Source organism: Schistocerca cancellata, chromosome 7 (genome assembly GCF_023864275.1).
Source record: "Schistocerca cancellata isolate TAMUIC-IGC-003103 chromosome 7, iqSchCanc2.1, whole genome shotgun sequence".
NCBI lineage: Eukaryota > Metazoa > Arthropoda > Insecta > Orthoptera > Acrididae > Schistocerca > Schistocerca cancellata.
The window spans coordinates 278,289,317-278,311,028 of NC_064632.1; the positions used below are offsets into that span (position 1 = coordinate 278,289,317).

At 41.1% G+C, this 21,712-nt stretch overlaps 1 protein-coding gene across 3 annotated transcripts in view; it reads right to left on the reverse strand.

Moving 5' to 3' along the window:
* The window catches only part of LOC126091849 (RING finger protein 44-like), a 143,851-nt gene that overhangs the window by 49,389 nt on the left and 72,750 nt on the right, over positions 1 to 21,712 (reverse strand). The gene's annotated exons all lie outside the window — the stretch shown is intronic.

The following is a 21,712-nucleotide window of genomic DNA, read 5'->3' on the forward strand; positions in this document are numbered from 1 at the left end:
AAATAATGACATTCAATTCACACCAAATAGTCAATGCTATGCACGGAATCCAAATGGTCTGCTTGCTTATGTGGGTTTTATGTAGCTTAAATCACTAAGCCTCGATAGTTCTCTTTGGATTATTTAAAGTTTGTATGTTCAAATCTGGTTCAATTCGCTAAGCATTCTTTATACACTTGCTAAGAAAGGATTTTTGAAATGCAACCCCTCAAGGAATCAAAGCAGTATCCCCCATCCTTCCCACACCCTGCCCGTACCTCACTCTTTGGTCCAAGAAACATGAAATCCGGTGGAAATATGTATTTTATCGTACACTTCCAATAAGATGTGTAAACAGGAGATCCTCTGCTGACAGTGATTTCAAGTAACTAGCGACTGAACTGTAGCAGATGATGGGGTTTGTAGGCCTGAATTTAAATTTGTGTTCTAACCAAACCACTACCTTGTGGTGTGCAAATGCACCTCACAAAACAGCAACCAACCATCTGCGGGAGAACTAAAATCACGATCGCTTTGTTCATAGCATTTGAGGCTAAGCTCAACAAGCAAAGTCAAGACAGAAAAAAAATTCATAATGTGTTTGTTTGCAAAGACACCTTTCGTAGCAAAATTTCAGTTTTAGTGGTAAAAGCAGACTCTAATATCGCACTGTCATTGGTTACCTGAAACTATCCTCACACTGAGTATGTTACCAACTGATTAGCAGTACTGGTTGGCACTTGGTTGCACATTATGCATGATGAAAGCAGATTCTAGATGAAAAAAAGAATGATATGAAGAAAAGTAAAACCAAATAAAGTCAATATGATGATGAAAATGATGCAGCACAGTATTAAAAAATAAAACATTCAAACCAATTACTTAAATAAAAATGATAATGTCTTGATTACATTTAGAAAAATAAAAAATTTCACTGCATTTGCTGAGATTTGAACCTTTCATCTTCTATACATTAGGTCTGTACACTGACCACTATGCTGAACTATTACACTCCTAAAGCCTGTTGCATTTACGACATTGGTGTCCCAGTCACAACAATTAATTGACAGCCTTCAAAAATTTGGCTTCATGCAATGTCGTGCGAAGCTTATTTAACGTAATACAAAGGGTCAACCCACGATTCAGGATACATACCCATCAAGAAAGAAAGCCGGAACGAAATAATTGTTGTGGGAGTTTGGTAATAACGAATTGTTCGGTCATGACGATGAGCTCTCTGGTTGAAGGAAACCAGCTCAACCTACATCTGCATCCATACTCCGCAAGCCACCTGACGGCGTGTGGTGGAGGGTACCTTGAGTGCCTCTATCAGTTCTCCATTCTATTCCAGTCTCTTATCGTTCGTGGAAAGAAAGATTGTCGGTATGCCTCTGTGTGGGCTCTAATCTCTCTGATTTTATCCTCATGGTATCTTCGCGAGATATACATAGGAGGGAGCAATATACTGCTCGACTCCTCGCTGAAGGTATGTTCTCGAAACTTCAACAAAAGCCCGTACCGAGCTGCAAAGTCTTCCACTGGAGTTTATCTATCATCTTCGTAACGCTTTTGCGATTACTAAATGATCCTGTAATGAAGAGCGTCGCTCTCCGTTGGATCCTCTCTATCTCTTCTATCAACCCTATCTGGTACAGATCCCACACTGGTGAGCAGCATTCAAGCAGTGAGCGAACAAGTGTACTGTAACCTACTTCCTTTGTTTTTGGATTGCATTTCCTTAGGATTCTTCCAATGAATCTCAGTCTGGCATCTGCTTTACAGATGATCAACTTTATAGGATCATTCCATTTTAAATCACTCCTAATACCTACTCCCAGATAATTTATGGAATTAACTGCTTCCAGTTGCTGACCTGCTATATTGTAGCTAAATGATAAGGGATCTTTCTACAAGGTGTATACGGGGACAAGGAAAAACAATTCCCGGATTATTCCCGGATTTCTCCCGGATATCCCGTTTAAAAAATATGCTTTTTCCGGGGCGAAAATACACTTTTTCTGTTCTAAGTGACAGTAGGTTTTCCGAAGATTTTCCCTCTGAACTGTAAAACTTATCAATCCTTTGAATGGTTCATGTTTTATACAATCGCATAGAACTTCCCGGAAAAAAAGAAAAGACGGGGCAAAGAAGTTTTGGAGAGACTTTTAATTTAAAAAAAGAGGAGAGAAGTTTTGTAGAGACCTTTGATTTGCAGCAAAATATACATTGCATATTTTCGTATTACGAAAGTATAAATGCGAATTGCACCAAACACAGGGCGTTAGTTTCGGGGCGTTCAAACCAAGGTTGCGATGTTCTTTTGTAAGCGAGTCATATCTCAATCCACGAGATCTCGTCAGCCGATGGCAGCAGCTATTCAGAGCATATGACACGTGTTATAGTCAGCCAACAGCAAGATCACTGGTTACATAGCGCGAACACGCAACAGGAAAAGTTAACGGTTTACATTAATGTACACAGTACCGTATATCTACAAGAAAAGCTAAGCTTTCACATATAATGTTAGTCTCTAAGATTAACACGCTACAACAGAACCTAAGCTTTCACATGTAATATTGATCTTTTTTTGCGTGTGTTATACTTTAAGACACATCACACAAATGTGCCAGAAAAATTTAAAATTATGACATAAATGTCTCGGCTCCAAATTCTTGTAAGTGGCTGGTCCTCAAACTGTTCAGTTTCGAACGCTCTGTGATTTAGATATCCATCCCACTTTCTCACACGTAACACAATTCATCTTGCGTAAAAAGAAATTTACTTTGCAAGTAACGCTTTTCTAACTACCGTTCGTAATACTATCCGGAGACTGTTAGAAATAGGTTCGATTTACCAGTTGCCAGAGAGAGCCAGAAAACAGGCATTATTGTGCGTGTGCAACTGCAGTGGTCTAGGAAGCCCGTATGTTCATATGTATAAAGCACTAAGAGAGCTTACATTACACCGTAAAAGAAACAGGCAAACAGTGCATCAGAGGATACTCCAAAGAGCATCGGAATTTCGTAAACCATACTAAAATGCATAATTCGGCTTGAAGTGCAAATTGGCTTTTTCCAGATTCACAATGAAGTAAGTCCCATCTGATATTAAGCTTTTCAGTGTGGTTTTTGGGATGTAAATTTTCTTGGAGTACCAGTACTCTACGATCTCATTTTTGGTTCTTTATTACGGCATAATGCCATATATGGCAGAAGATGATAACGTGCACTTGAAATTGCACTTGAAATTTAGCGAACACTTGGAACTAATCAATACTGTAGAATGAAACACTTCGTTTCAAATAAAATGATTGCTCGGCGGAAAGATTAATAAAGCAAGATTAATAAAGCCAAATTTCTTTAGCAAACTTGCAAAAATAACTTCACTGTTCTGCAAATACTTGACTGCTACTAACTTGGAAACAAAATAAAATCAGAAAACTGAAATGAATAATATATTTTTGCCCTCCGTAATTATGTGAATGTATTTTAATTCGCTTGATAGCCCCCGGCCACAGAAATCCGTTTTGTTTTCATTTGACATGTGAGCTGTACACGAAGAGAAGCAGCGAAATCACTTAACGTTAACACGGCTAACGTGGAGGTTAACCCCCTCGCCACTACAACTCAAGACAACTCTGTGCAAGCGTGAATCTGGCAGCTAGGGCGCGCGAGAAAAATTTTTCTCGTTTGCATCTGGCTGCTTGCTGCTACTACCGATACAGCTAACAGCCAAACTTCAAGTAGCGGGAGAAGGTACTGCTTAATACGCGAGTCAAATGCGCATGCGCAACAGACCGCTGGCAATTGGTCAAACGAACCTAATGTGAACAGTTGTGACGTCATGCTCATAGCAAGCAGTTTATTGTTACGAAGAACTAAAGTCTGCGCCCTACGGCATTTGACATATTTTTGCTATTTGCAGACGCTTGTGCGTGCACGGTTTTTTGTTGTTGTAAATTGCACATTTCCTTTGCCACTAAAGTTTTATTTTTTTCCCTCTCGTTTATATTTTATTGTTGCAGTATCATTCTCCAGTAGCAGGATATAATAACATTCTTTGCTAGAGAATCTATTCTGCAGTCAAAATTACAAAAATTTAACTGAAAGCTAAAACAATGAAAAATTCCCGGAATTCCGAAAAATTCCCGGGTTTTTCCCGGATGAAAAAATTCCCGGGTTTTTCCCAGATTTCCCGGTTGTCCCGGGTCGTATACACCCTGTTCTTTCTATGTATTCGCAGCACATTACACTTGTCTACATTGAGATTCAATTGCCATTCCCTGCACCATGCGCCAATTCGCTGCAGATCCTCCTGCATTTCAGTAAAATTTTTCATTGTTACAACCTCTTGATATACTACAGCATCATCCGCAAAAAGTCTCAGTGAAATTCCGATGTCATCCAAAAGGTCATTTATGTATATTGTGAATAGCAATGGTCCTACAACACTCCCCTGCGGCACACCTGAAATCACTTCTCTCCATTCAGAATGACATGCTGCGTTCTGTTATCTACGAACTCTTCAATCCAATTACACAATTGGCCTGATAGTTCATATGCTCTTACTTTGTTCATTAAACGACTGTGGGGAACTGTATCAAACGCCTTGCGGAAGTCAAGAAACACGGCATCTACCTGGGAACCCATGTCTATGGCCCTCTGAGTCTCGTGGACGAATAGCGCGAGCTGCGTTTCACGCGATCGTCTTTTTCGAAACCCATGCTAATTCCTACAGAGTAGATTTCTAGTCTCCAGAAAGTCATTGTACTTTAACATAATACGTGTTCCAAAATTCTACAACTGATCGACGTTAGAGATATAGGTCTATAGTTCTGCACATCTGTTTGACATCCCTTCTTGAAAACGGGGATGACCTGTGCCCTCTTCCAATCCTTTGAAACGCTATGCTCTTCTAGAGACCTACAGTACACCGCTGCAGGAAGTGGGGCAAGTTCCTTCGCGTACTCTGTGTAAAATCGAACTGGTATCCCCTCAGGTCCAGCGGCCTTTCCTCTTTTGAGCGATTTTAATTGTTTCTCTATCCCTCTGTCATCTATTTCGATATCTACCATTTTGTCATCTGTGCGACAATCTAGAGAGGGAACTACAGTGCAGTCTTCCTCTGTGAAACAGCTTTGGAAAAAGACATTTAGTATTTCAGCCTTTAGTCTGTCATCCTCTGTTTCAGTACCATTTTGGTCACAGAGTGTCTGGACATTTTGTTTTGATCCGCCTACCGCTTTGACATAAGACCAAAATTTCAATGTGTGAAGCATCAACTATCAAGTAATTTTAATTGGATTATAGCATCATTTTAGTGTATAATGAAAATGGAAAAAAAGGAGGAGTTGCAATATTTGATTGTTTCAGTCTGATTTCAATAGTAAATTTCCCAACTGATAAAATATGTGAAGACAGTGCTCAGCCTGAAACAACGTGTACTCAGTCATTAATTTATTATCTGATCATGATGCACAGTTTATGGACATAAACAATATAGCATGTTCATACACAGCAGTGAGGTGTATGAATAATAACACGACACAATGCTTTAAGAGTTGGTTAGAAGAGGAAGTATGGAATGAAGTACACGCATAAATAGAAGCTAACGTGAAATTCAATACATTCCACTGTGATTTGTGCCAATATTTGAAAGTAGCTCCCCTAAAAAGTAATGCAGTAAGCCTATTAAGAAAACAAGTAACCTATGGATAACTAAAGGGATTAAATTTTGGCTAAGAGGAAAAAGGAAATTTATATAGTGGCCAGAATGTGTCAAGATATTCGCAAACTATTTCACACCTACACAGTATTACCTCACGCGATCTTACCAGTCCATCCGCGTTGGGCATGACCCAGCCATTCCACTGGGCACGACCCAACCATTATCTGTTTGTAGCATCACATGCAGCCCAACCAGCTGGGCCACGAGACAAGATTCTCGGGCTGGCATACAAGCTGTGCACGGTCTCTGGTATCTCAGACGCCACTGCCCTCAGACCACATGCCCCAGCACACAAGCGACAAAATTTCTCTGGAGTATATTTACAATTTTGATCCTACACTACCACCCTTCCAACTGGAACACCTGGCAACATAATTCATGATCATCGATATGACACTACAAAGCCATGTCATTTTTGATGATACTTCTCAGATGTCATACAAGCCCCCCTGGCCAACAGCAAATTCAATGCTGCGAAGGCAGTGTTGCTCCACTAGCTCGTCAATGTATCAGAGTGACAACTGCAACAAGAAACTTGGAAGGATAGATCAGACAACTGGATACCACCATCTCAGCTTTGGAGATATCTCAGTACATAAATCAATTTGACTCTCATACCAGACAGCACGCAATGGCTTGTCAAACGACAATCTCAAGATAAAGGTGGCAATGATTGTGCCCAAAAGTGAAACAATGGAATGACAACTAGTCCTGATTGGCAGAGTTTTTGATATACTACAGCAACAACAATACATGGCTGTTACAGACAACAATGACTACCGCCAATACATTCCTGGTGCAGCACACTGCTAGCATCCACGAGCAGATGACATGACCCGAGCGACTGCACAATCACAAGAGTGATGGCACTAGAGGGTGATGACTTTCAGCCAGCTGCAACAGGTACGCCCACATCTAACGATAACATTCCCCACACAGGCGTGCCGATGTGACCAGAACTGTGTCTGTTCCACAACTGTTTTTGCTAAAAGTCACACAACTCCTCCACGCCTTGTGATCACCAAATGTAAAACATGGTCCACAATAGGTGCTCCAAATAAATTGCACTCTTAAGTCACTTAGAGCTGAAGCATGTGAGCCAAACTAGTTTTGGGCTGTTTCTGAGTGATGGTAATAGACTATATGTGGCAGACAATTCAAAAAAAATTGATACTTACTCATCTACACTGGCTCTGAAGTGACCACCATTCTGAGAAACGAGCAATGGAGATAACTATGCCTGTCCTCCAACTACATGCTACAAATGATACTCTTATCAAAATTTTCAGAATTGCCATGCACACTGTGGATCAATGTCCACACAAGAAATTTCCACAGCAGTTTCTGGTTGCAAATGTTCAAGAACCGATCTCGGGTGTTGATTGACTGTCGCTGTCATCTCTACGTGGACCTAATATGAGGTATCCTCATACAGTGGAGAGAAAATACCCTGTATCACCAGCAGTTCACTACAACATCAACAGACAGTTCCGAATGAGACTTTTCCGAGAGCATGTTCTTCAATCTTTGTATGTAACACTCATCTGTAACTACTTAACGATAGTTGGACTTTAACTGCATACCAAAATACTTTTGTTAGGAAGTGAACCAGATGTCATGCGTTTTTACCTCCAGTACTTAAAGCAGGAATGGCATCACTGTCTCCAAATATTCAGTGTGAACGAGACAGCACCTCCAGGCAGATCACACACACACACACACACACACACACACACACACACACACACACACACACTTGGGACATACAACACAGCACAACTAGTCACAAACACAGGTCAGTATGATGAACTTTTCTAATAGTGTCCCCTCCGTGTTCTCCACACTATGTGGAGAAAGTGCACATCTGAAACACGAGCGATATGAAATACCCAATGGTCAGTTACATTGTGCCTGCCTCGACCTGATCAGCCCCCTTCCGGAGTCTGAAGGTTTCCAAAATATTCTTTCTATGATCAATCATATCACCCGCTGTGTTGAGGTAACACCCTTGCCAGGCATACCAGCGGAAATGACAGTGAGGGCAATTGTACAGTTGGGGATGTCGCGTTTCAGCTGTATGGCATCCATTGCTACAGACCAATGTCATCAATTTCAATTTGCACTATTCTCCACAATACGTAATCTTTGCATCATCCAATGCTGTCACATCACCGCCTACCATCCACAGAGCAATGGTTTGGTGGAACACTGGCATCGAAAATTCAAAGCAACACTAGTGTGTTGTGGGACCCCCATGATAGAGTACTTACCCTTGGTTCTTTTATTAGGCACGCCTTCTGTGTTCAAAGAAGAGGTCTATGCCTCTTTGGCAGAGACTTTATACAGAAAGCCAATCACTCTACCAGCATATTTGTCTCTTTAGTACAATCACTGATAATTATGGAGCTACCAGCTCTAGTCCGGAAGTGAAACATCACATCGCATGACTAGGAATACAGCCGTGCCAGTCCCATGGGTCACCAAGAATGTTCGTGCACAAAGCTTTAGAAGACTGCAAACATTGGAAGTCTGTCAGTTTTTCAGTATTTCACCTCAAATCTGTCTGGATTTTATGAGATATAACCAGCACAGCTGATGCACAAACTGCTCACACTGGTGTCGCCACTCGCATCACTCAGGAGCACAACACAGAACATTGAGAATACTGACGTGTTCGAAGTGAGCCTTTATGTGCACTAATTCCAGTCACACGACATGTTATTGATAACGCATTACGTTATTTTCTGCCAATTTTACCCCCTCCTACTTAAATATTTACAAAAAGACGGTGCATAATGATACTGCAATTTTCTGAGCTACCACATAATCATTCGAACCCTGAAAGCAGTGCATCCTTTAAGCTGTGGAGAATTTTCTGTCCAGTGGAAATAACTTCTCAAAATGGTTCCTCTTTTAAGGATTATATTTTCCAGACATATTGTAGAAATGGGAAACAATGTGGCAGTGTAGTAAAAATATGGGAATAAAAATTTGCCTTTTATATCGCTGGCTCTGGACAAAAGCACTGATGTAACTGACATTTCTCAATTTGCCGTGTTTGTGAGGGCTGTTGTTGAGTTCACCACTATGCATAAACTTTATTTTGTCCCAATGCATGACAAGTATGCCTGCAGACATTTTCTTGGTTAGTAAACTTTAACAACAACTTAATAATGTTGCTGTGGTACTTCCATACCCACAACAGATAAAAGTTTCACTGACGGATGGTTCTGGATGAGGTGTGGCTTATGGTTTCCATACTGAGTAAGATTGTGACATTAATCTATAGGAACTAAGCCAGACCTTGGGCTGTGCTACAGATCTGCATGTTACCACAACCAAGACCTGGACTCTTGTCAAACATTTACATACTGTATTTTCTTTCCATTTCATAATCTACTACAAAATAACTTCAAAAGTTAACTCCAACATAAAATTTACATGTAGCTTATTTATCCCCTAACATCTTGCTTCCTCAGCAGTTTACCATAAGAAATCATATTAAAATAAGCACTTTGGACAGATATTTAATGTGGTATATGTCACAAGGGTAATCCCAAAAGTAAGGTCTCCTATTTTTTGTAAGTACATAGACCTGTTTATTTCTATAATGGTTAACATCAGTTTACAGCTTGAACATTTAACTATTTTTCAACATAATCACCTTTTCTGTTGATGCATTTTTGTAGATGCTGTGGCAGTTTTTGTATGCCCATGTCACACCAGCTCCCTGCCACGCTGTTCAGAAAGTTATGAACCTCTTCTTTCACCTCGTCGTTGGAGCTGAATCGCTTTCTGGCCAAATGTTCTTTTAAACTAGGGAACAGGTAATATTCACTGGGTGCCAAGTCAGGAATATAGGGTGTGTGTGTGTGTGTGTGTGTGTGTGCGTGTGTGTGTGTGTGTGTGTGTGTGTGTGTGTGTGTGTGTGTGAGATTTGTTCCACAAACTGTTGCAGGAGAGCAACGGTTTTCTGAGCGATGTGCGGGCGAGCATTGCCATGGAGAATGTGTACACCCTTGCTCAAAATTCCTCTTCTCCGGTTCTGAATTGCCCGTTTGAGTTTTTTCAGAGTCTCACAGTACCTGTCAGCATTAATTGTGGTCCCAGCGATTTAGCTCCGATGATGAGGTGAAAGAAGAGGTTCATAACTTTCTAAACAGCATGGCAGCTGCACACTTAACATTTCTGGCGTTTTCATTTCTAAACTTTGGACTTTTAAAAGTGCTCCGACAGTGGCTTTCGAGTTTGCATGACGAAATTTATGTTTCTGTGACGTCATGGGTCTTATGCTGTGACTGGCTGACAAGCAATCGCCATGTTAATTTACATACTGTATTTTTTGTACTATTTATATTTGTGTATTATGAATTAAGCATTTTAAGTCATCTAGTGCATGAAAGACCTCTCCCAAATGTGTAGTTTTTAGTAAGGTTTCTGGTGCGAAAGTGTCAGCACAAATTTGACATTTAGCACAAGATGCCATACTATGAATGAGAATGTGTTTTGGAAAACGTAACGCCAGTGGCTCAACATGTCACTACCCCTCTCTTATGCACTTAATTTCATAAGCTAAACTGATACTTAGAACAAAGGAATTGTTTCTTATCATTTATTGATGTACTTTTGCTTACCTTAATCCATTTGTTTGTAGCTGAATTCAGCTTGTCTCCCCTTCTGTGGCACAAATTGGTCTATGACCATTTCATTGAAAATTGGGCGATTCAGTAGTTCTTTTTCAAGAGAACACATTGCAAGTGCACAAAGTCTGTCCGCATTCATAGTATTGGGCATAAATGTTTTCACTCGCTTTAATATAGAGAAGCTGTATTTTCCCTCTTCTGTTCTCATTGGAAAGGTTACTATTATTTGTAGAAGTTTAATACTTTCAGGAAATGCTTTTGCCAAACTGCTTTCATACAGAAAGTTCAAAAAGTCAAAGCACCTGACGCTTTCATAAAATCATTTTGGCTATATGGCACATTCAATTCATGATGCAAGTCTGAACACTGCAATTTAAACACACTGAGAGCTATATTCAGTTTTTTTCAGGTAAAAAGAATTTTATGTTTGGAAAACAATGACAGTTCAAAGAGTTGTGAAACTGACAAGTTATCATTAAAATTGAATGGATCCGTGACCTGAATCATGATGTGGTCACAGACGTCTCTTCCTGCTCCCAGTGATCATCAGAGTCCAGCAAGGTCCTAACATGCAGGACAGAAGTTGCAAACTGAGATGCATGTTCAATAGTTTTCACTGTCTTAATATTCCTTCGTTGGAGTTGGCTGAAGAGAACGTCACAATGAGGCATGGCCTTATGGAAGAGAAAAAAAAAGAAATGTAGCCAGAAGAGGAAATCTTCATCTTGGAGGAAACTCTCGAGTCCCATAGCCTTGTTTATTGTCTTGTCATCATTACTATCACCATCAATTATTTTTGCCTGCACTCAATTTCCGGGGTCAGGGATTTTCTCTGCCTTGTGACGACTGGGTGTTGTGTGATGTCCTTAGGTTAGTTAGGTTTAAGTAGTTCTAAGTTCTAGGGGACTGATGACCATAGATGTTAAGTCCCATAGTGCTCAGAGCAATTTGAACCATTTTTTGAACTCAATTTCCTTCTGGTATTTGTGTATACAGTGCATTTAACATCAGTTGCAACTTTTGATGTTTGGCTCACCGGAGGGAATGCAACACCGTTGACCAGGTAACACCAATGGTGAGCTGGCGTAACCAACCGAATCACTGGCAGTGTGGTAGGGAAAGTGCCCCCTTCGCCAGATCAACAGAACTACGTGGTATCGAGTGTTAGATAAAAGTTAAACTTTCAAAACGCTTTAGAAATAACACCGCTGGTCAGAAATTGCAACAGAATATTATCAGAGAAAGGGGAAAACGTAGGGCAGAAGAAAAAAAAGTGTGAAAATTGATCAATAGAGGGCACTGCTTTTCCTCCTTTTGCAAATACGGCATTCACCATGACTGTCTCAATGCAGGATTGCACTCTACTTGTAAAGTTGTATCACAAAAATGATGACTGTGCACACGTCGCTCTGCAGAAGTTCACTTAAACGTTTGAAAAAAGGTGTTGGTCCAGTGACTGCCGTGGGTCTGGAGAAAATAATTCTGAAATTTGAAAGGATGGGTTCTTTAGGTCTGCAACCTGTTAGAGGGAGGAGATGAATTCATTCGACGTCAGTGAAAGCAGTAGCCACAGCAATGCAAGATGAGATGAGTGGAGGTGTACAAATGTGTAGTGTACAGAGAATTGCCCAAACATTGGACATATCCGTGAGCACGGTGCGTAAAATCCTGTGGAACATTCTTCTTTGCTATCCATTCAAGATTATTAATGTGCAAGAGTTGCTTCCAGTTGACCTGCCAGCAAGCGAGACCTTTGCTTTAGAATTTCTTGCTTACATGGAGTTGGACAACGATTGGCCATGGAAGATTTTGTGGGCAGATGAAGCCCACTTCCATCTGACAGGACAGTCAATTTACAGAATTGTCGAATATGGGCAACAGAAAATCCACAAGCAAATCAAACAGTACCATTTCATCCTGAAAAGCTCACTGTGTGGTACGGGTTTACAGCATGATTTATCATAGGGACATATTTTTTCAAAGAGACAGGTGCTTCCGGTCCGTAAACATCTCCAGTCCTCCTCTTTCCCGTTCAGCTCTTCTGCCAGAGGAAGGAGCCACTGGTTTCAAAAGCTTGTAAAAGTTAAATCTTTTTGTGTGTGTGTTCCCCCCTGCCGCTGTTTGGTGAGTAGATTTTTTTTATCTGTCCATTTACATTCAATTATCAGTAGTTGATTATTTTCGTTGAAATGAACTATAAAATTTGCGAGAATCAGAATTTACTACTGAATCATTTGAGATCGGCCACTTCCGAAGCTTGCTGGCCATGCAGACAAACAAGACTGATGGGTTCCGCACCCAGTAGACCTGGCATTATCATCACCTGCTAAAGTGCTCAGCACGTTGGCAACTACACTTCCCTCCACTTGCTCCATATTGAACTTTTGAAAGTAGCAACTAATTTTAAACACACTATAGTTGTTACACTCTTGTGATTTGAAACTCCATCTGATGGACTTAGGACAAGTAGGAATACGTTTTTTTCACTATCTCATCAAGAACAGCAGTGTGTTTAGGAGTCTGGCAAAAAAAAAAAAAGGGGGGGTACAAATTCCTTCCAAGCTGCTGAAGAACATTCGCTCTTGCTTACTGCCTGTCACACAACTTCCAACTACTAAATTTAACTGATGCACACAACAGTGAATGGAGTGGGCATTTTTATACACTGCTTTAATTCTGAAACTTCCTGGCAGATTAAAACTGTGTGCTGGACCGAGACTCGAACTTGGGACCTTTGCCTTTCGCGGGCAAGCGCTCTACCAACTGAGCTACCAAGCACGATTCATGCCCCGTCCTCACAGCTTTACGTCTGCCAGTAGCTCGTCTCCTACCTTCCAAACTTAACAGGAGAGCATTGCACCTTGTTTTGTTAAAATTTTGTGATTACTCTTGCTTGGACTTACACTGTTTTTGTTATTTATTAATTTTCAGTTCTGGTCTGGGCACCCCAAGTTCCTTCACTTTTATCCTATTGGCATGTTCCACATTTTTATCTGATACATTACATACTGAATTCATAGCCTGCTGTTTTTGAACTTTTGGTACACTGCGGTTACTCTGAGGTAGTATAGCTCACTTCACTCAGGCCAAATACCCTCACAAAAAGAGAAACAATAACACACATTACCCGTGAACAGTGTCAGCAAGCAAGGAAATCAAAGTAACGGAACACATTTTGCACGCTTTGTTCTACTTCTCTTTTGGTAGAAGCAGTGGATCATGAAGTGTGTGTGGAGGTTAGTAGGACACGCTTAAGCTGAACGACCAGAGCCTGTGGACCAGCCACAAAAGCTGTACCCAATACAGACCACTCCCCCAAACCTCTGCTGCATAGAGCTAAGCAGCATTTCAAGGCACGCAACCCCCTTAGCTTGGCGCCAGTCTGGCGCACCAGCGGATGTGCATGCTCTATAACACCCAGTATGCGCGTCCGGGATAACGCTTTCTCGCTGGTGCCTGCGGAGTCTAAGTCAGTTATCAGCGCGTGACATAACCAAGGTCTTGCGCTCCCTATATAAACGGGCAGTGCACGCCAGCGGAATCATTCTGCTGTGAGCTCCATCTGCAACAGCATTGAAGCACTATGCCTCGTCGACGTGTGTATCGTCAACGCCGCCACCGCATGCCTGTCTACAAAACATCTTAAGGCTTGAAAATAAACTTGGCACAAATGGACCTGCACAATGTGTTATATTGAATGGACCTATATTTTTCCGTGGATGTCAAGTTAATTTTAGTCTCAATGCTGGCACAGGGAATACTGGAAGCGGATGGTTCACCCTAGTTATTGTTCAATGTGAAAATGCCTCTCTACCTGGACTCGAATCTTTCGTCGACTGAGATGTCATCGCCTACAAGACCTGGCATTGTGGAATAGATGCTAAATCTCAATCTAGACCTAGTTATGTATAATAATAAATATTGCTTGACATCACATTTCAACAGTCCCAAAAGCACTGACTGGCATTATTTAAATCCATGTGGAAGGTATGCAAAATGTGTCCTGATGATTTAAATCTGTAAAATGTTGTTCAGGAATTTATTTTAATATATATTCTGTGGTGATTCCACTTCAGAGCCTTTAATTACATGCTGAGCCAGCTCTGGATCTTTACTACTAGTGTAAGGATGGTGCACAGACTGGCAGTTGACCATGAACGTAAATAAATGTAACACACTGCACATACACAGGAAAAGAAATCTACTACTGTATACCTACACTATTGGTGACAAATTTTTGGAAACAGCAACTAACTGTAAAAATGAAGGCGTATCTATCCTGAGCAACCTCAAGTGGAATGACCACATAAAATAAATATCAGGAAAAGTAGATGCTAGACAGATTCATATGCAGAATCTTTCAGGAAACTAAAGAAGTGACTTATAATGCACTTGTCTGACTGATTCTCCAGTACTGTTCATCAATCTGGGAGCCTTAGCAAATAGCACTGATAGAAGTCAGAGAGATGATCAAATGAAGAGTGGCATGTTTTGTTATAGGATTGTTTAGTACACTCTACAGCATTACAGAGATGCTCAACAAACTCCAGTGGCAGACGATACAAGAAAATAATTCACGTAGCTACGAGTGTAAATGATATGTAGTAACAGAACAAGAAAGGGTGATTCTTGACTTGACAAGTGCTAATAGTTTATTTCACAACTTTGTTGGAGAACACCAACTGTCAGTGTGTGTGTGTGTGTGTGTGTGTGTGTGTGTGTGTGTGTGTGTTTGAAGATAATGGTAAATAACCTAGGGTAATATTATGCTCTCTTCAACAACTAATATTTAATGGATACAGAAACTACAAACAGCTGTAGAAATGATAAATGTAAACATGCAAATACTGCTGTCAGATGCTTGTGCCATTTGCCAGTGACGGAGCTTGCCTGTTTCAACCCCCCCCCCCCCCCCCCCCACACACACACACACACAGAAAATTGCTGGTATTGTGTATTGAACAATATTGTTACAAATAGCTGGGATGAGCTTTCAGTATCATCATGTGACTACACGAGTGACAATTACAACACACTAAATGAATTCTAATTATTGTCTTATATCTTACAGAAGGTAATGTTGTTCATCCGGTAAAGCACCTTCACTATACGCAGTAACTGTCAGGGACAGCTGTGGACACTAAGCTGGAGAAGCAGTGGGAGATGACTGCGCCAAGTCACCAAGCCGCCCGTGAGTGCACACAGATGTCAGCCACCGACACTGCCACTACTGCTAATCCAATAGACATTGTCCCAAACACATATTTGAAATAGATTACACACATTTTCGATTATTTGTGCATCTTCTCCTCCACATTAACCTGAATAATCGGGAGTATATAGTGTATAACACTGTTGGTAATAAATTAATTAACCAAGTATGTTCCACTGGAATTTTGTTGTAGATGGTCAAAAAAGTAGCCAGATACAGAACTGCATGGTTGATATGTGGAGCACTTAGCCATTTATTGTATACCATATCTGCTATCCAAAATTCTCCAACTTTTACAGATGCACTTCTTATACGACTCCACATGAATACTTACTACCCCTCCCACTGGCTATTCACGATACACAAGCCAATACTACCCCAGCAGCCAATTCCCATAAAAATGAACTGTGTTTACAGCCCGTTCTTCAACTCCTGTTCCAAAGCACGGGCAGACAGCTACCGTATTTACTCGAATCTAAGCCGCACCTGAAAAATGAGACTCGAAATAAAGGAAAAAAATATTTCCCGAATCTAAGCCGCACCGGAAATTTGAGACTCTAAATTCAAGGGGAGAGAAAAGTTTTAGGGCGCACCTCCAAATCGAAAAAGTTGGTCCATTGTAATATGAGACACAATTTAGGTCGAATGAAAGACGATACAGCTACAGTAGTTTGGTTTGAGTTGTAAGCTTAGCAGTTAAGCTTTACCAGGTAGCCATTGCTATGCATCAGGCGCTCCGTCCATATTTATACGGGTATCCTTCCTTTTTCACGTGCTTCGTCTGGTTTGAATCGATTGCTTATTTTGCTTTGATCTGATAAGTGCCGTTTTCTTTGTTATAGGTGTTTACGTCACTCTAAGCTGAAAATGCATTACTGTACTGTGCCATGCATTGTTTGTCGCATTCTGATAGTGCGTGTTTACGGCCTGTCGCTGCTCGCGGTATGACTTGCTTTTGTGCGCGCTACCGCCGCTTAAAAAGAGAGAGAGAGAGAGAGAGAGAGAGAGAGAGAGAGAGAGAGAGAGGAATCGTCTCATTAGCGAAACAATGGCAAGAGACTGCTATTTGTTGTTACTTACAACTGCTGCTTTCTTTGATAATGATCAACAAGAACCAACCAAATAATAGACTGCGTATGATAGAACATGTTCTGAACGAGAGTTAGGCGCAAATTTTTCTCCGTTTGAAAATCTTTGCAGCCGCTTCTTTAGTACATCAAATTCTGCACAGAAATTAGTCATCTTACATTTAAAATCTAGTCAGTTGCCGTGCTTCATTTCTGACTATATCACTATTAGGCATAAGAATAATACGAATATAAACATGACACGATACGTATATTCTTCCACGTTTACTGTTGTCTCACTGTAGTTTCGTAGTTTATTAGGCAGACAGGATTTAAATGAGATAGCAGCAAACATGAAAGAATACATGGCAAAATGTTTATATTCATATTATTCTTATGGTGAAGAGAATACTGCATGTGATTCACATTTCATCAGGTTCCTATTAGCAACCATCTCTTCTCACAGGTAGGAAAAAAACTCTGAACGTAGAGTTGGCCATACTGACAAACATCCCTAACAGTCTTGCCAGTCGGATTTTCGTAGTATGTTGAAATTCTGCTACATTCGAAGATAAACAATACGGAATTTGTATTTACTTCATTGGATAATGTATGAAAATGCATTGGTCGAAACTCAGGGCGGAGAAAAAAAAAGGTTTTGGCGCCAGTATTTATCTTTGTGCCCACAAAGCATGCTTGTGTAGCGCTACATATACGACAGCAGAAGTTAGTTGTGGCGGCACCTACCAACATTTTTCAGAACTTCCGCTTGCTTTGTACTCGATTCTAAGCCGCAGGCGGTTTTTTGGATTACAAAAACAGGAAAAAAAGTGTGGCTTAGATTCGAGTAAATACAGTAGTCTGCTTATAAGCATGATCAGAAATATTTGCAACCATTATTGTGTATATTACCTTCAACAAGTTTTGAAGAGCCCAGGTAATTATGATATTCAAATATAATAGACAACTATTTTCCCGTTCCTTCTGTACAAGCCCCATCACTAAACTTCTGAGTCAGCCTAAATGCCTACCTTCCCAAAAGATGTGGCACGGGAGTAACTAAGTACTTCTACACACGTATAAGGCACACAGACCTTCACCATCCAACTTTATATCTCATCATACAAATCACACACTATTAGCTCAATTTCCTCAGTGGTAGATCTAACATGATCCCATAGTTTTTAATTTGTACAAACAAACACCATTTGAAGAAGGAGAAGCAGGAGGAGGAGGAGATAACATGCAGAACAAATGGCTGGGTGTCAATATAACTCTTACACATACACACCATTTGTAGGTATGTAAGATTAAGATGATGATGATTCGTTTGTGGGGCGTGTAACTGCACGAGTGCCTGTACAAATTCCCAACCTTTGCTCAGCCCAATCTCGCCACTTTTATGAATGAGGATGAAATGATGAGGACAACACAAACACCCAGTCATCTCGAGGCAGGTGAAAATAACTGACCCTGCCAGGAATTGAACCCGGGACCCCATGCTCGGGAAGCGAGAACGCGACTGCGAGACCATGAGCTGTGGACAGGTATGTAAGAGTTGCAATACTCTAAGACAGAGCATCGAACAGAGTACATTAGTGTCATTTGTGTCTGATGTTGTTTCCAGGGCTGGTAAGGTGTGTACGGTTCCTGTGCAGGGTGATCACTGAAGGACAGGGAGTTCCACTTATACATTTGAGGTTTCATTGTGGTTGTCCAGCTGGCTAAATCAAGTTATTTTCAGATTTGTCGGACAATTAGCTGTGACAGTGGCACGGAAGTAGATTGCATGAAAATGTGATGCAGGCACACGTATCATTGAACTTTCGATTGACTTCATCTGACCGCCACGTCAGAGGACCACCGTTTCTGCACCGAGTATATCCTAACCTCTTCGCATCTGCACCTGCCATCTCAGAACAAGTAATTGACTCCCTGCAACCTTTCGTGGCATCCCAAACCGTTGGTTGACGGCTAGCAGTGGCGAGACTACAGAATTAACATCCTATGTGTATGCTGCTGTTAACACGACACAAATGGCTTCATCTGGAATGGTGCCACGACTGGAAAGCACAGAGTGCTGGCGAATGGCTTCACACTGTGTTCAGCACCAAATCACAGTTCTGCATTTTTACTCCTGGCACGACAGTAAGGAGCCATTCCTTATGACGTCTGGTCACTGCTGGCAAGAGATTCAGGGGAGGGGGGCTCCGATAGCAAAATTGTTCGTCCTGGATATCCGGCAATCTTACATGTTGCCTCTCGTGCACCAGTATTGTGGTGCCATTTTTCTAGAGGATGATGCTTAGTTCCACATGGCATGTGTCTTTAAGAACTGTCTGCATGACGTTGAGGTACTCCAGTGATCAGTAAAATCCCCAGGTCTGCCCCGACAGAACATGTTGTGGGCCTAGATTGGACATCAACTCTGTCCTAGTGCCAGAATACCAAGGACCAGTTACAAAAGGACCAGTTACAACTGCTGTAGATCAGTTTGCCTAAGGAGAGGATACAATGGAATTATGACAACCTTCCCAACCTGATCAGGGTACGCACTCAGACTCAAACTGCCAAGTTCATAGTAAATTTCACTATTTTGCAATCACTGACATGACACAACAAACACCCACTCAACCCATTTTCTCTAAGGCTGTTTATTTATCCAGTTAAATAACATTTCCCAAAGGAGTATGTCTAAATCCCCCCCCCCCCCCAAAACACCCCTTCCTCAATGGCGGTGAGATTTTCACAATACCAAATATTAGTGTCCTCACTGCTCACCAGTAAACCTACATCAGACAATTACGAAGTGCCATTTCCCTCCCACAAGAAGCTATGGAAATGATGCACTCAGGCAGAGACCCTCTTGCCCAAGCAAGTCAAATACAATTTAGGTAAAAAAAACCTACCTGCAAATCACTGATTCATTTTAGTTTAGTGCAGTGCTTATCTTAATGTTACAGTGTTGTTATAATTTATAGCTTCCTTGTGATCTAGGTAACCAAACAATGATACTTGCTACTTCGTGTACTTAAGTACTTTAATGTATTTAAAAAGAAAGATGATGAGACTTACCCAACAAAAGCGCTGGCAGGTCGATAGACACACAAATAAACACAAACATACACACAAAACTCAAGCTTTCGCAACAAACTGTTGCCTCATCAGGAAAGAGGGAAGGAGAGGGAAAGACGAAAGGATATGGGTTTTAAGGGAGAGGGTAAGGAGTCATTCCAATCCCGGGAGCGGAAAGACTTACCTTAGGGGGAAAAAAGGACAGGTATACACTCGCACACACACACATATCCATCCATACATACAAGACACAAGCAGACATTTGTAAAGGCAAAGAGTTTGAGCAGAGATGTCAGTCGGGACGGAAGTATAGAGGCAAAGATGATGTTGAAAGACAGGTGAGGTATGAGCGGCGGCAGATTGAAATTAGGAATTAGCGGAGATTGAGGCCTGGCGGATAGCGAGAAGAGAGGATATGCTGAAGGGCAAGTTCCCATCTCCGGAGTTCTGACAGGTTGGTGTTAGTGGGAAGTATCCAGATAACCCGGACGGTGTAACACTGTGCCAAGATGTGCTGGCCGTGCACCAAGGCATGTTTAGCCACAGGGTGATCCTCATTACCAACAAACACTGTCTGCCTGTGTCTTAAGTACTTTAATGGTTCCATGATGTAAGTGTAAGACCTTCTGACTTGTATTAAACTGTACAATCCCACATCTGTTTCAAAATTTGAAGTCTTTAGTGTTGGGGAATGGGGAAACTTCCCTTCAGGATTTTCAATCTTGTTGAATTCATGTAAGAGAGGTACACAATAGTGTTTGGCATTCACTGTGAAGATATATTATTGTAGAGCACACACTTTTCATGGACTGACCACAAGGCCTGCCACCAGTCTCTAATGCTGCATGAGCCAGCTCAATAACAAAATGCACTATGTAAATTAAATGCACTATGTAATTAAATGCACTATGTAAGTTAAATGCACTATGTAAGTTAAATGCACTATGTAAGTTAAATCAATACCTTTGACATCAGATTCAGGTTTTCAGAAAATTACCTTTCGTTTGGTATGCATCTCAAGTTGATTAAATTGTTATTTCAAAACTTGTTATAATTAATCTTTAAATACTCACTATCAGACTAATTTTCCTGCACGATTTGAGATCACCACCTACTTGTCTAACTGATGGACTACGGCTTGTGGCAGTGGATGTATTTTCTGGGTCCTAATTTGATTAAATCTACATATTGCAAAAAGGCAGATACTGGTAGAGGCTAGCCAGCTGTTAGTTTTAAATTCAGGCCATGGTTACTTGCTACAGAAGGACAAGAGAATGCGTGCCGTTTTTGCAGAAGTTGCCAGCTCGCCAGGATTTCCAACCCCCGAGTCGTCATTTCTGACAGCTGCAAAGGAGATCTAATGGCAACCACAGTGCTGGTTACATTGGCCATACAGCCCTCCTATTGTCAGTGAAAGCTTACTGTGCCAAGGGTTCCTCAGCCGCAAGAGTGTCTAGAATCACCGTAAGCATTGGGCAGTTGTGACTAGTTGATCGAGTTGAATGGACCTGTGAAGTTAAACAATAATGAATTTGGGATCAGTTGCCATCTTAAGAGTCAGTGAACATGCTCTGTGCATAGTTCGACACCATGGACCACTCTGCTCACGAGGTTGCCGGTAGTTAAAATCATCCTAGAGTTCACACGCACAAGGAACTTCTCCCGACTAACACGTATTTGTAATTTAAGCATTTGTACAAACACCCAGCACTCACTGCTAACAATGTCTGTGACAGAGTGTGGTTGTGTTGCTTTGATCTGTACACATCAGCACTTGCAGTCTTGGTGGAGGGGGTTTAACATGCCTGTTTATTAGTTACTTCAGCAGCAAGTAGCTGACACGTTTAGTAGGTGTGTTATACATATACAACAAAAATTAATGAAACCATTAATGTTTGGAGTTTTTAAGTATTGTGGTATCCAAATTAATGCATTATCCAATGGAAGATAGTGTAGTATAGGATGGTGACACTTTCGCAATGTTGGGGGTGGATCTGATTATTCAGAAA